The sequence below is a fragment of the Chaetodon trifascialis genome, chromosome 2, assembly GCF_039877785.1.
Source record: "Chaetodon trifascialis isolate fChaTrf1 chromosome 2, fChaTrf1.hap1, whole genome shotgun sequence".
Taxonomy (NCBI): domain Eukaryota; kingdom Metazoa; phylum Chordata; class Actinopteri; order Chaetodontiformes; family Chaetodontidae; genus Chaetodon; species Chaetodon trifascialis.
This window is the reverse complement of record NC_092057.1, coordinates 26,780,363-26,792,769: the sequence shown is the minus strand read 5'-3', so window position 1 is coordinate 26,792,769 and position 12,407 is coordinate 26,780,363. Positions and strand designations below refer to the sequence as shown.

The window sequence follows — 12,407 nt, the reverse complement described above, 5'->3', positions numbered from 1 at the left end:
GGCAAATGAGGCAACAGCCCCGGGGAGCCAGACACTCGAGGGTTCTAATTTAATTTACTGATTAATATAAACTGAAATGATGTTTAAAGGAATAGCACATAGTATATCAAAGAATATAATAAGGTTATGTGCCGAACTGTTTCTTGGCCAGTAGCACATAGGTCCCTGGCAAGTCAATGCTCCTGGCCAAGAAATAGCACAGTATATATCACCCCATAAAACCACAAAATATGACATGTTAATTAGTGAGCTGTAGAGGTGCTGGCAGGCAGAGCCAGGCTAGTTGTTTCCCCCTTGTGCCAGTATTTACTCTCAACTACTCTAACTGGGTGCTGATTGTGTTTAGCATGCAGACATGAGAGTGGTACAGACCTTTTCATCAGGTCATCAGGTATTGCCAACTTGACCACTGAGCCCTGCATGTGCTAAACTAACGCTAGAGGGGTACCGGTCATAGTCTGAAGTTTAAAGCTAATGACCACGCATCCGTATGTTTGAAGTGAGAACGTGTTGGTTTTTGGGAATGATATGAAACCAATGTCGTCCCAGTGTAACCCTCTGCTTACAATGACAAGCTATCATTTCTTTTTAAAGTCTCATCTTCAATTATGTCAGTTTCACATAATCTTAGTATCAACAATAGTGATCCATTTGTCTTTCTTGTCACTTTTTCTTGAATGGTGTTTTTGTAAGCCATGAGATGTTTAGATATTTTTCACTGCCCTCAGAGTTTGGTGCTTTTACTTTCCACATTTCTACAGACAGCAAAGCAGGTGCTCTTGTGTCTTTGTGTTTACTGTAAACAGGTCCTTTCTAGAGGTTATCATTCTTCTTTGTGCACTGTAAAGCCTTCCATGAAGCAGTGGCTATCTATATCTGACCAATATTTGGCCCCATGTTTACACAAAAGCAGTGGGGGGATGAAAGCCATGCTGCTGTGCATTATCAAGATATTCTAGGTAGCTTAACACACATACCACAAAGGCATAGCACAGGATAGTATGGCCCAGGCTTTGATGTGTGAGAATGTATACTCACATTTTCCCTTGAGAGTCAGTGCTGTCATCTTTTCTGCTGCTGTAAAAATAGACCAGGGGTCACATGTCCCATAGATAACACATTTGATTGTAATTGTGTGACACTGATATCTCCAGGCTAGTGTGGGTGAATGTTTAGTGTCTTGAGTTTGGGGGAACCCATCTTTGTTTACCCTCTATGTAATTGCCTTTGCCTTGTGGACCAGTGACACTTACAGTACTCAGAGACTGTTGCCATGCTCAGCATTGTCTGTCCTAATAAATTACTGTTTGCAGATGAAAATCAGAATCAGAATTCCTTTATTGATCTCCGAGGGGAAATTGTTCTTGTTGCTGTGCTCCTTACAAGGATAGAATTAGAATAAAATTAGAAAAGAGAAAGAAAATATATAAAAAGTATAAAAAACAAAATATTTATATTGAACAAAACAACCTCATCAGATAAAGGGGCATGCAGAAAATGGTTCAGATATCATATAGCAGAGGCCCACTAGCTGAGCTTATGCACTCCAAGGTTTGCTCTGATTGAAGTATCCATAATGTGTCTTTCTGAGAGATGTGACCCATTTGAAACACTGCTCCAAGCAGCAATTCAATCAAAACCGGGCTTCTCCTTAGCCCTACTTAAGTCATTTCTGCTATGTTTTTACAATCAGGAAATATGGAAGCCTGCCTCCCGAGCAGTGTCCCTGTTCCTCAGGCTGACTGACATCTGCCCCCGCAAACAGGGGCCTGCTCAGAAGGGTGGAACATAACCGAAGGTTGAGATAGAAATACATCATCTAGACTGGACATGGTCCTTTGTGAAGCAGAATGGCCAATTGTGTCGGCTCTGTGCATCACATTTCTGTACACAATGCTTCATGAACCTTTCCCTATCTTCAGATAAGCCCTTGGGCTTTCACATCTGAGGCCTTTCCCTCGCTTTCACTCCTTATTTTATCTGGCATATGGGGAGCTGTTTGTTGTTGTTTTTTTTTTTCCCAGTTTCTGATTCTCAATTAAACCCATATCTTGGGAAGCAACAGATATAGAAGGTAAGGAAGAATGCAGCATTCTCTTTATTCCTTTTTAGCTGTTGCTGAGAAAGTTTTTTTTTGTTGTTTTTTTTTACAACTGTAGACATGTTAAGCCCATTTCACTTTAATTTAGATCCTTTATCAGATTCTCACTTAAAACATCCAATTTTCTTCTGCACCTCTCTTCTTTGCTGCTGCGATGACCACTTTTCCCTCCAGGATCAATAACATTTTTATTCTCTCCATTTCAGCGTTTTTCTGCAGCGAGTGAGATTATTCATCGCACCCCCCTTGGAAATACTATAATCCTCACTACATAAAGATTGAATTAAAATTCTATGGTGGATTAAGTTTCTTACGCAAATACATTTTGTACAGCTTACGTATGTAGCCCTTTCATAATGTAAATTAGCGGGGGTCCTCTGGTGGTGTCTCTCATGTCTCCATTCAGCAGGGACAGTGTTACACACAAATATTCGCACACACAAGGCTACACACACCTTCCAAAGCAGTTTCCACTGCCTGTTCAAGCCATTCTACCTGTCTTCATGTCACAGTATGTGCTTCTCCTTCCAGCTCTTCATTTCCTGTCACTCATTTTGTTTCATGGCTTCTGTGTTTTTACTGCGCTCACTGTCTGTATTTGGGGAAGGTTTTTTCATGAACACTTGTAGCTGGGTGCTTTGCTTTATCCAGTGGTGGATAGAGCTGAAAATCTTGACTCAAGTAAAAGTACAATCACTCCCATGAAAAAGTAAAAGCACGAGGTCAATGAAGTACTTAAAGTACAAGTTATTTTGTGTTTTAATATTGCTAATTGTGTGCCAGCCAGAGTTCTTCACAGTACATTTCATGCAAGTCCAGGTCAAGTCTCAGGTCTCAGGTCTCAGGTCTAATAAGTCTTATATGCACTGTGCCTCCTGAACCACAGTCTCCCCATCTACGTTAAGGTATCGATAAGCTCAAAATATCACACTCACTAGCTGCCTAGCCTACTGTTGCCTGTTATCTTGATATGGACATGTAACCAACCAAACCACTTGCTTTGATATGAACCAGGGTAAGCCCATATATAGAGGGAAGACCTGTTCATCACACATAAAACCCAACAGAACAGTTATATCCAGCCATATTTGTTCTCTCCTTATGCCTCTCAAAAATTGATTCTTCAATAAATAAGAATTGGCAGCCTACTGAGTGAAAGCCAAGAACTGGCGACATTCTTTGTGATGAATTCACCATCAGGCATTGCTATAAAACAAATAGCAATCAATGCAAATTAGAGCAAATAAATTGGCTGGTTTCCATCAAAAGAAAGCCAATCCAGTTATTATGTGATCATATGAAAGTGTAATGCAGGCTGCTTTTCAACCACCAGTGGAATAGTGTGCAGTTATTGCATTAAATTGAAAAGGTATTTCTGGCGTTTGCTCAGCTCATTAATATCTGGCAGATGCACACGTCTCTTTGTCTCTTGTCTTTGTGTTTGACAAGCTCTCCTTCATAACCACATTCACATAACTTGGTTAACATAGCTGAATGCTTAGTAGAAGACAAATTAGTGGTAACAAAGGTAAAAATGGCAAATGTAGTGAAGAGTAGATTACTTGCCATAAAAAAGTCTAAAAATAAAGTAAAAGTATAATTTTAATAAGGAATGTGAAAAGCTGTTTCCAGACTCATGTGTGTAACTTGTAACAGGTTTGTACCCGCCCCTGGCTATATTATGACAAAGGCTTAGACAAAGGCAAGGCATGTCTAGTCACAGGAGATCGTCTTGTGAAGCAGAGACGCTAGTCGCCCTGTGGAACTGCACGCATTGTCCCGAATGGCAGCAATCAGCTCCATCGTACGCATTGCAGATGGCCTGCGGTCGTTATGCAGCCAGTAGAATTTAGGAAAGAATAATAATATAAACTGGAAATATGTTTAAAGAAGTGTTGATAGATTTTTTTTTTAGTTATTTATTTTCCAATTGGAGACAGCACAACAAGCTTATTGTCAAGTTTTTTTAGTTTTGGAAGAAACAGCTGGTCATAATTTTTGATCACTGTTGATCACAAGAGTCACCTTTCACAAGCTGCACAAGTAGTCATGTGATCCACTGTGAATAAACAAATATTGATCATAGCCATTCACTTTTATAGCACATGTTCAGAGCAAGTTCATTTGCCTTTGTCTCTAAAGATGTGTCATCTGCTCAACATCCCAAGGCTGTTCTGGGGTCAGCGCAGAGGTAGAATAGTGAAGGATGGCCCCAGGTGACATTTGGAACACCTTTGATGTTGAAAGATTGAAATAGGAGCCGTACTGCATCATGTGATAATCTGCCCCACAGGAATCACCAGGGGATACATTATACACAACAGGAACAATGGGGCAGGGCTGATTTTGTGGTTTCACACCTGCATGAGCATGATGACAGCAATTTAAGGTTTCTCTTCTCCCTGTCTAACCTGCTCATGATGCTGAGACAGAAACAAATGATGGAACATCCACACTGAGTCCAGGCACAAATGCATCAAGTATACAAGAACACATCCAGATTTTTGTTCTTGTGCTGCAGATAGAAGGTGTCAAATGTGGTGACGTGTCTGCTTGGCGCCTGAGGTAGCAGGTGATGGGCTGAACCTGGCCTTGAACTGAGCAAATAGAATATTGTGGAAGTTTGGCAGGATAATCTTCAGGCCAGACTGAAGCTGTCCCCATGGGCTTGAAATCCAACAAGCTAGAAAAGGTTGTTTAATATATACCCATGTCCTGGTTCCTAAGGTTAGCTGTCACTCTCATATGTACACACACGTACACACACACACACGCACTCAGCAGAACTTTACTCGACATCGGGAAGGAGGCTGAGTAACTGAGCAATTCCAGCTGTTTTGAAGCCGGCAGGACTCAGATTGTATGAGTCACTCACTGTGGAGCTTTAATCAAGAGGGGGCCACTGAGGGACTTCCCTGAAGGACAAGAGAATAAAGTCTGATTGCACAGCCTTGAGGCTGCTAACACCTCTCAACCAGGCTGACTCAGAGAAGGAGTTGGGCAATCTAGCTGTCACCACAAAGAAGCAAAGCAGTTCATTTAGTTCATACCAAACATCGTGTCCTGGAAGGGAGGCTATCTCTGTATTTCACAAGGAAAACTGCATTTACACTCCGTGGGGGAAACTCTAAAGAGCTTCTGACGTCTATTGTGTTATGAGAGATTGTCCTCAGGTGATGGATCGAATTACACGGTAGCTGTTGACCGGAGAATGAGCTCCCATTGTGCCATCAGGAAGCAGCAACGTCTGCTGTCACTCTAGATTGGCAGAGCAGCTGCGGTAATGAGAGGACATTTTGAAGATGGCCATTTTTATCAAATCAGACAGAAAATAGGATGCAGGTTTCCTGCAAGCCTAATCTGAAACTCCAAACTGTGTTTGGGTGGTGTATTTTCTGTATATGTGATAGCACAATGTCCTTGTCTGTTTTATGCAACCACGAATCACCACTGATTATAGAAATGTGCTTTTGTGTAAAGATGGCAGATGTGGCCTATGTGAAAAGAAAACTAATCCTGGAAAGTGCTACAGAGAGTAAAACAACGTGTGAAAGCTTGATGAATGACGGCACAGCAGGCCGACTCTTTGTTTACGTCTTTCACAAGACATGTCAGAAGAGCTAGCCTATTTTTCACAGCTCGTGAAGCAGGGTCTTCCTGTTTGAACAGGATGTCAACTCTGATGGAAATGGCATCCCTCATGTGTTGTCATATAGCTTTCCAGCTGGTCTGGTTGAGCAGCGACTTCTACACCTACATGTCTGGAGGATTCCCTTCTCTGATTTTACAGGTGTAGGAAATGATGATAAAGTACAGTTTTTCTAGCTGTCAAAAAAAACGCAGGCCTTGTCTGGCAGTGTTTAGAGCTGAATATGTTGAAGTCTGAGGCCAACAGATGAAAGTCTCTTCCAGTTGAAGAATACTCAGTGCAAAAGACAAGTTACTGTTGTGTACATGGAGCTTCTGGGAGCAATATTCCGATGTGACTTTGATGAGTGATGAGCAGGCTGTACAGCATTAACATAATAAAACATTAATGACATGAGATTCAGATGTAACCAGTGGCTGAGGTCTTGGCTCACGTGTAAATGTGATGTTCACCTTGGCTGCTTGGTGTAAAGACAGATGGAAGTGGGTTGAGAGAACAGGAGAGTGTGTGACCGACAAAAGAGAATAAAGAGAAGTGGATGAGCACGGCCTTAACCAGTGGTATCGTTTGGTTTGCTCCGTCGGCTTAGTTTAGCCCACAGCTGCACAGACTAATTACCACAAAAAACTCAATGAGTAGAAGTTAGATGAAACAAATTTTAAAACTGACCTTAATTATGAGAGTGTTCAGAGAAACAAACACTTCCACAGTGGTGTAATTAAAGAAATGCAGCAGGTTTTCATTAGAAAGAAGATTTGAGCCCTGTTGCTCGCTGACGGCTGTGCCTCTCTGTGCACTCTGCTCTGGATGCACTCCACTAACATGAAGTTATCTGGAGTGACAGAAGTCTATTCAGAACTTTTGTTGAGCTGTCCAGCTCATAGAGGGACGGATCAGTTCCCGTACTTCTGGGAGAAACCGATTACTTTCAGTGAAATGATTATTTGATTATTGTGCGCACTTGACTGGCACTGGTGTTTGACTTGGCAGGACTCAGCCTCCCAGTTAATAGCAGCGGTTACAGATCCCGATGCTTCATGCAGACCCTCCAACAAAAATACACAGAGCAGAAAAGCTGGTGTAAATCTGACTGTTTCTTACTCGTGTAGCAAATGTAGTGGGTTCAGGGTGGACATCAAGCAAAGCAAATTAAGCAGTGTTGTGTTTCTTGGCTTAAGTGTGCTGCGTATAATTTATGGTTGCTGTTGGTCAGAGAGCTCAAAAGGCCGAGAAGAATATGCTGGGTTTGTATGTTTTGGCATTTTTAATCCGTTTTAAATTACTGTACCTTGGCTGGATACTCCAAGACATGAGTTTCCTCTTCAAAGAGACAGATCAGAAGACATTAGCAAAATAATTCCATTTTGAACTTTATCAGCGGTGAGAAATTCAACAGATAACTTTTAATGGGGGTAAAGTAGAGGTAACCCATCAAGATTTATGTGGAGTTTCCTGTTTTTCCTCCACTCTGTGTTTTCCCCGCAGTTCAAAGCATGATGTTTAGTGAAGATCCTCTGAAACATCCAGCCGTCGAACACTGCTCGTCCTCTGAAACAGCGCCAAGGAAATCAACACCATATTTACTGTGCCCCACTTATACGCTTTTAGACCGAGACAGAATGACAACAGCTGTCATGGGGTTTAGAAATGTTACTTTGTGACACAGTTCAAGAAAGTCAGTGTGCCTGATCAGAAACGCCATTCCAAAATAGGCAGCCATGACAGTCATGTGTTGTGATAATGCTCCTATTTAAAGGATGATTGCACTTTATTACAACTTCGGTCATATTTTCTCAGTTTTGACCATCATACCTGTTGGTAATAATGACATAACCTAACTCACCATGTTAAACATTGAGCTCTGGGGACCCTAACATCAGTAAAAAAGTTAAAAAGGGCAAGAAACATGAGCAGACAGATGATAATACAGCTTTTGAACAAACCCTTGAGGACTGCCAAATTATTTGGAAAAAGACTCACTCACTGGTTCAACTTCTTCACGGCGAGGCAGCATAAGAAGCTTTAAATGCAACATTTAATTATAAGGTTGATATTGGAAAAAAAACAAAACAGCGAGCTGAAAGATGCTCTGTGAGCTGAGGGAGGTGCAGAGTTTATCACTACAAGTGACAGCTTTCACATTACAGAGTTCACTTGATCCATCGTTAATATAAAACTATGAATTAGTGCAGTAGAACCAGTTTTCTATGAATACTGTATGAATGAAAGCAAAGGACCGGCTTGCATGTGTTGAGAGTGTCAGTCTTCAACCACTAATAAATAATTGGCCTAATTTCAGCCTTCCTTCATGCTTGAGCACAGGAATAAAACACGGGGGCTTTAATATAAGAACCTTATGATGGAGGTTATTAACGCTAAGGTCCTGGCATGCTGATTGGCAGAGAAGGGGCGGACCATGCTGCATTCTGCTGATGACCTAAGGGACAGGGCTTTTGTGACTTAGCGGGCATTTTGCCTGGCTCTTTGTTATGGCCATGTGTCGCCCTGGGAGCTTGCTGCTCTTTCCAAAAGCCCCTGGTTTAAAGCTGCCCAGCCTGATCAGGGAGCGGGGATTGGGCCAAGGCCAGGGAATAAAGAACATCCCAAACATCTAGTACAAAGACCCCTCTGACTCACCCCCCCTCTTTCTCTTAGCAGTTTTATATCTCGGTCTCTCATTCGCTTGGCCAAATGTTGTCTGTCTGACCCTATGCTTTATCTGTTCGTAGCAAAATCTCCGTGGATATCCATCTCTACCTTCTGCCTTCGTAGCTGATACCAACTGAACAGTCCTCTCCTCTCCTCTACTCTCCTCTCACTTACAGATCGCTCTAAGATCTCTCTTTTCATTTTCTCTTCCTAGTTCCAGCTCTCACTTCACCTTTGCTGACATCAGATGAAACCCTCCAGAGACTGTGGATAAAGATAAGCCCTGTGAGATAGATTGTGTGCACGAGACAGAGTAAATCCCCCCCCACCCCCCGCTCTGACACTGGCTCAAAACCCTGGCACGTTCCGTCTGCTCAGGCTAGCAAAGCCACTAAGCCAGACTCTGCCTCGATCCACCTCCCCATGCACAGCATTAGCTAACCTGCTTTGCAGCTATTCCCTAATCAAAAACATTTACAGCGTGAGCCAGTGCCTGTGCGGGCCAAAATAGATGCGCTGCCATTCTCCCTCCCATCACCCACTACCCTTGTCCATGTATTTGCAATGGATTAGCCCAACAGGTGCTTAATTATTCTAATCAAAAAAACGCTCCAAGGAGGAACTGGGGGAAAAAAGGCAAGCCAAATGGGTTTCAATTTTTAAAAAGTCAGATGAAAGAGCTGCCTATAGCTCTCATGAACCCCTGCATGAATTAATTAATGGTTTAACCCAACAGGTGCTACATTTGCTTTGAAATTCAATCAAAAGTGGAGAATCAGGTGATGAAACCCAGCGCTCCCCCCATTCCACAACCCCTCCAGGCTCTCAGTGTCAGCAGCTGCATCTTCCATGGCCCCATTACAGTGTCCTCCTACATGAGAGAGAAATGAACACACAGACACACACACACACTGTTTAATGCTGCTTTCTAAGTGCAAAATTCTGTCCTCGGCCAATGAGAGAGAGCATCTGTGAGTGGTGGATTTGAAAAGGACCAATAGGACAAAGGGATTGTATCAGCTAAAAACGCAGGTGCACCATGATTAGCGGGCAGCAGCTGGTGAGGTCACAAACAGACATGGAGAGACACACATTGAGTGCACAAACACACACAAGCTTTTTCAGATGCACGGTAAATGTTCTGCAGTCCTTTCATTCCTCTTTCTGTCCTCCAAACCAACAACGAGTACATAAAATACAGCAGTGCCTCCGTCTCACCAGCCTTTGATGAATAAAGAAGCAAAAAGAGGAGAATGCATGGCACACAAGCCAATATGGGTTTGAAATGACTACTCTTTGAAAAGTGAGAGAAGAAGTGGGAAAGGAAGGCGATATAAAAAGGAACATAAACCCTCAGAGAAGCTTTTTGAAAATAGCTGATGAAAGACTGTATTTTTTAGAGGAATCAATTTACTGTGTGTTTGAGTTTGTGTTCACACTTTCTGCGTTTGAGTTAAGAGTCGGAGTGACACACAGAGAGAGCAAGATGATTTGTGGCTCTTTGGAAGCCTCCACAGACTCCTTTCAACATAAATCCAGCATTGTCACAAGCAGCCATCCCTGCCTTCCTGGATTTACCTCTCTTCTCTGTTCTCCCTCCCATCTGCTGTTATCCCCCGAGACATGTCATCATCCTCTCTGCAGCTCCAGTCCTCCCGCATGTCCCGGAGGTCCTGCAACAAAGTCTATCCCATCGTAATCCAATTTAGGATGGAGTGATGGGCAGCAGAGAAATGGCCGGCTCTGGAAGACACACCCAGTTTCGTTGATGTCATTCAAATCCCCCAATAACTCAGAGCGAGTGGGCGCCGACGGCTGGGCATCGCAATCGGTTTGTGGTTGAGCAGTTAGCGTGCCTGCTCCTCACTCTGTGGCCAAAGGAGAGGTCTTCCCTAATCATCAGAGAGCGGGATTTGAGACTTGAACCACATTAAGGTTTCTCTACCTCATTAAAGACCTCCCTTCAGCAAATGGCTCTCTGTCAGAGGAAATGGCATGAAATCAAGAAATGAGCTACACAGCAGATTGAGTTCTTGAGTTGCGACACCATAGCTGTCTACGTTGATAGGCTGTGTTCATGTCCTCTAAGTCCTAGTGAGGGTTTTCATGGAGACTGAGAGTCCATCAGGGGGAATTGATAGCAGAAGAAATGGTAGATACAATCCAAGCTGGCATGCTAGTCATCTTCAGCTCGCCTCGGGGACATTGTTAACTGCTGCACACTTCTGAGCAGTGAGCTATTTAATGGTTGATTGGTTGATTAGCAGTCTCTTGGAGGTGCCCTGTGCACCAAAGGCACTGTCCTCTTCATTTTATGCCTCTCTGAAAAATCAATTAGCACAATTACAAGGCCTTGGTTCCATTAAACATTAATCACAGAGTGCCATGCTCAGGGTTAGCAGCAAACATTAATTGAAGGCTGACATGACTTTGAGGGAGCACCGATACCATCTCTGCTTTACAACGTGCAAGGACTCATCAGACAGCATTTCAGCGATGATGCAGTAAATCAGACGCGTCAGTGGAAGGGGATCAAACACTGAGGAGACTGTTGTCATTTCCAGTTGAGTTTAACACATTCGCAGCATGGTACTTGATGTCAGCCACTGTCTTTGTAGATGACGAAGGTAAAGTATACTCTTCAGATATGGTTAGAGATGTGGAGTTGAATCTAGAATGGCCGAATGACTCTGTAGAGCTGGGTATGAATGAGAATGAGTGTTTGGTTCAGATCGAATTGTCTCCCTAACCAGAGTAGGACTGGGCAATTAAGACGGTTGTATGTTTTTGTGTTTGTGTTTGTGTTTGTCAGATGAATAGTTGTAGTTAGAATTTCAATAGTTCAATACTGCATAATGTTTTTACCATTAGCAACCCAAGCACAGAATATCAGAAACTATCACATTGTGTGGTCAGAGGAGGATCAATGTTCTTCTGCATAGCAACGCAGGAATCTCCCACACTGTGTAGTGATACTAGAGGTTTATGTTATGATGTTATTTGGCCTTGGTCACTCTTGCTTTGAAGGCGGCGGCAGTCAGAGGCATTAATCAGAGCTGGAGCAAACTCACAATGCTTTGTTGTTGTCTTTGGGAATTAAATACTGTGCCACAGTTGCTGAATTCAACCAAAAACTAGATGTTTTATTGAGGCGGTGTTCCTCTATATCTGCTTGTGTTTAGAAAAATATGAGAACTTTGTCTTCCTTTTTTAAATTAAAATAAGTATTGATCTAATGAATCAAATAAAAGTACAGTTTTGATATCCGGGTACTGTGTTGACACTTACTGAACCCACTTCCTTCCCTGTAAGACCTGGTCCTCTGGCTTCATCAACATGTCGAGGCTCATCCAAGGTATGAACTCCACTAAATCGAGTTAAAACTATATTGAGAAACAAAGTACAAAGGTTGAACTGTTCCTGTTTCAACCCATATAATAGCTTTCTTCAGGGCTGTCATAAATCTGTCTTCCTTTAGCTTGTGTCCCTTTCAGCTGTGGGAGGGCATCATAAGAGGCTTGGCTGTTCTGTTTTCACTGCTACAGTTAACAGTTAGCGGTGGGCAGCCTGTCCCACAGCCCTGGTAATTGAGGCTAAGAGGTTTATCTGGAGTCAGGCTCTCAGGTCCTGGTCAGATAGAGGGGCCCAGAGCTGACCAGGACTGGAGAGACTCTCCAGAGACAGTCAGGGGCTGGACGCTGTCTTTCATCCGCCGTCCTCCCCCCTGGTTTTTTGTCTCAATTGCTCTCCTCCACCTCTCACACTGACTGAGGAGGGTCTTGCAGTATCTTCATTACCTCGTGTGTGGGGGCAGGAGAGGTTATTTTCTCTTTCTTCTCTGTCTCTTGTTTCCTCTGTCTGTCAGTCCCACAAATACACATGTGCATGCATCACACACAAACCCAGACAGCCCACCCCTTCAGCCCACTCAGAGGAGCAGGGGTCTCTCTCAGGACGCCAGGCTAATTTTACCCCGACCACCAGACTAGGAGGGGGGGAAGATGGGAG

General features: G+C 43.1%; 1 protein-coding gene across 2 annotated transcripts in view; it reads left to right on the top strand.

Moving 5' to 3' along the window:
* Window positions 1–12,407, top strand: part of neurl1aa (neuralized E3 ubiquitin protein ligase 1Aa) — a 76,475-nt gene that overhangs the window by 43,243 nt on the left and 20,825 nt on the right. The window lies entirely within an intron of this gene.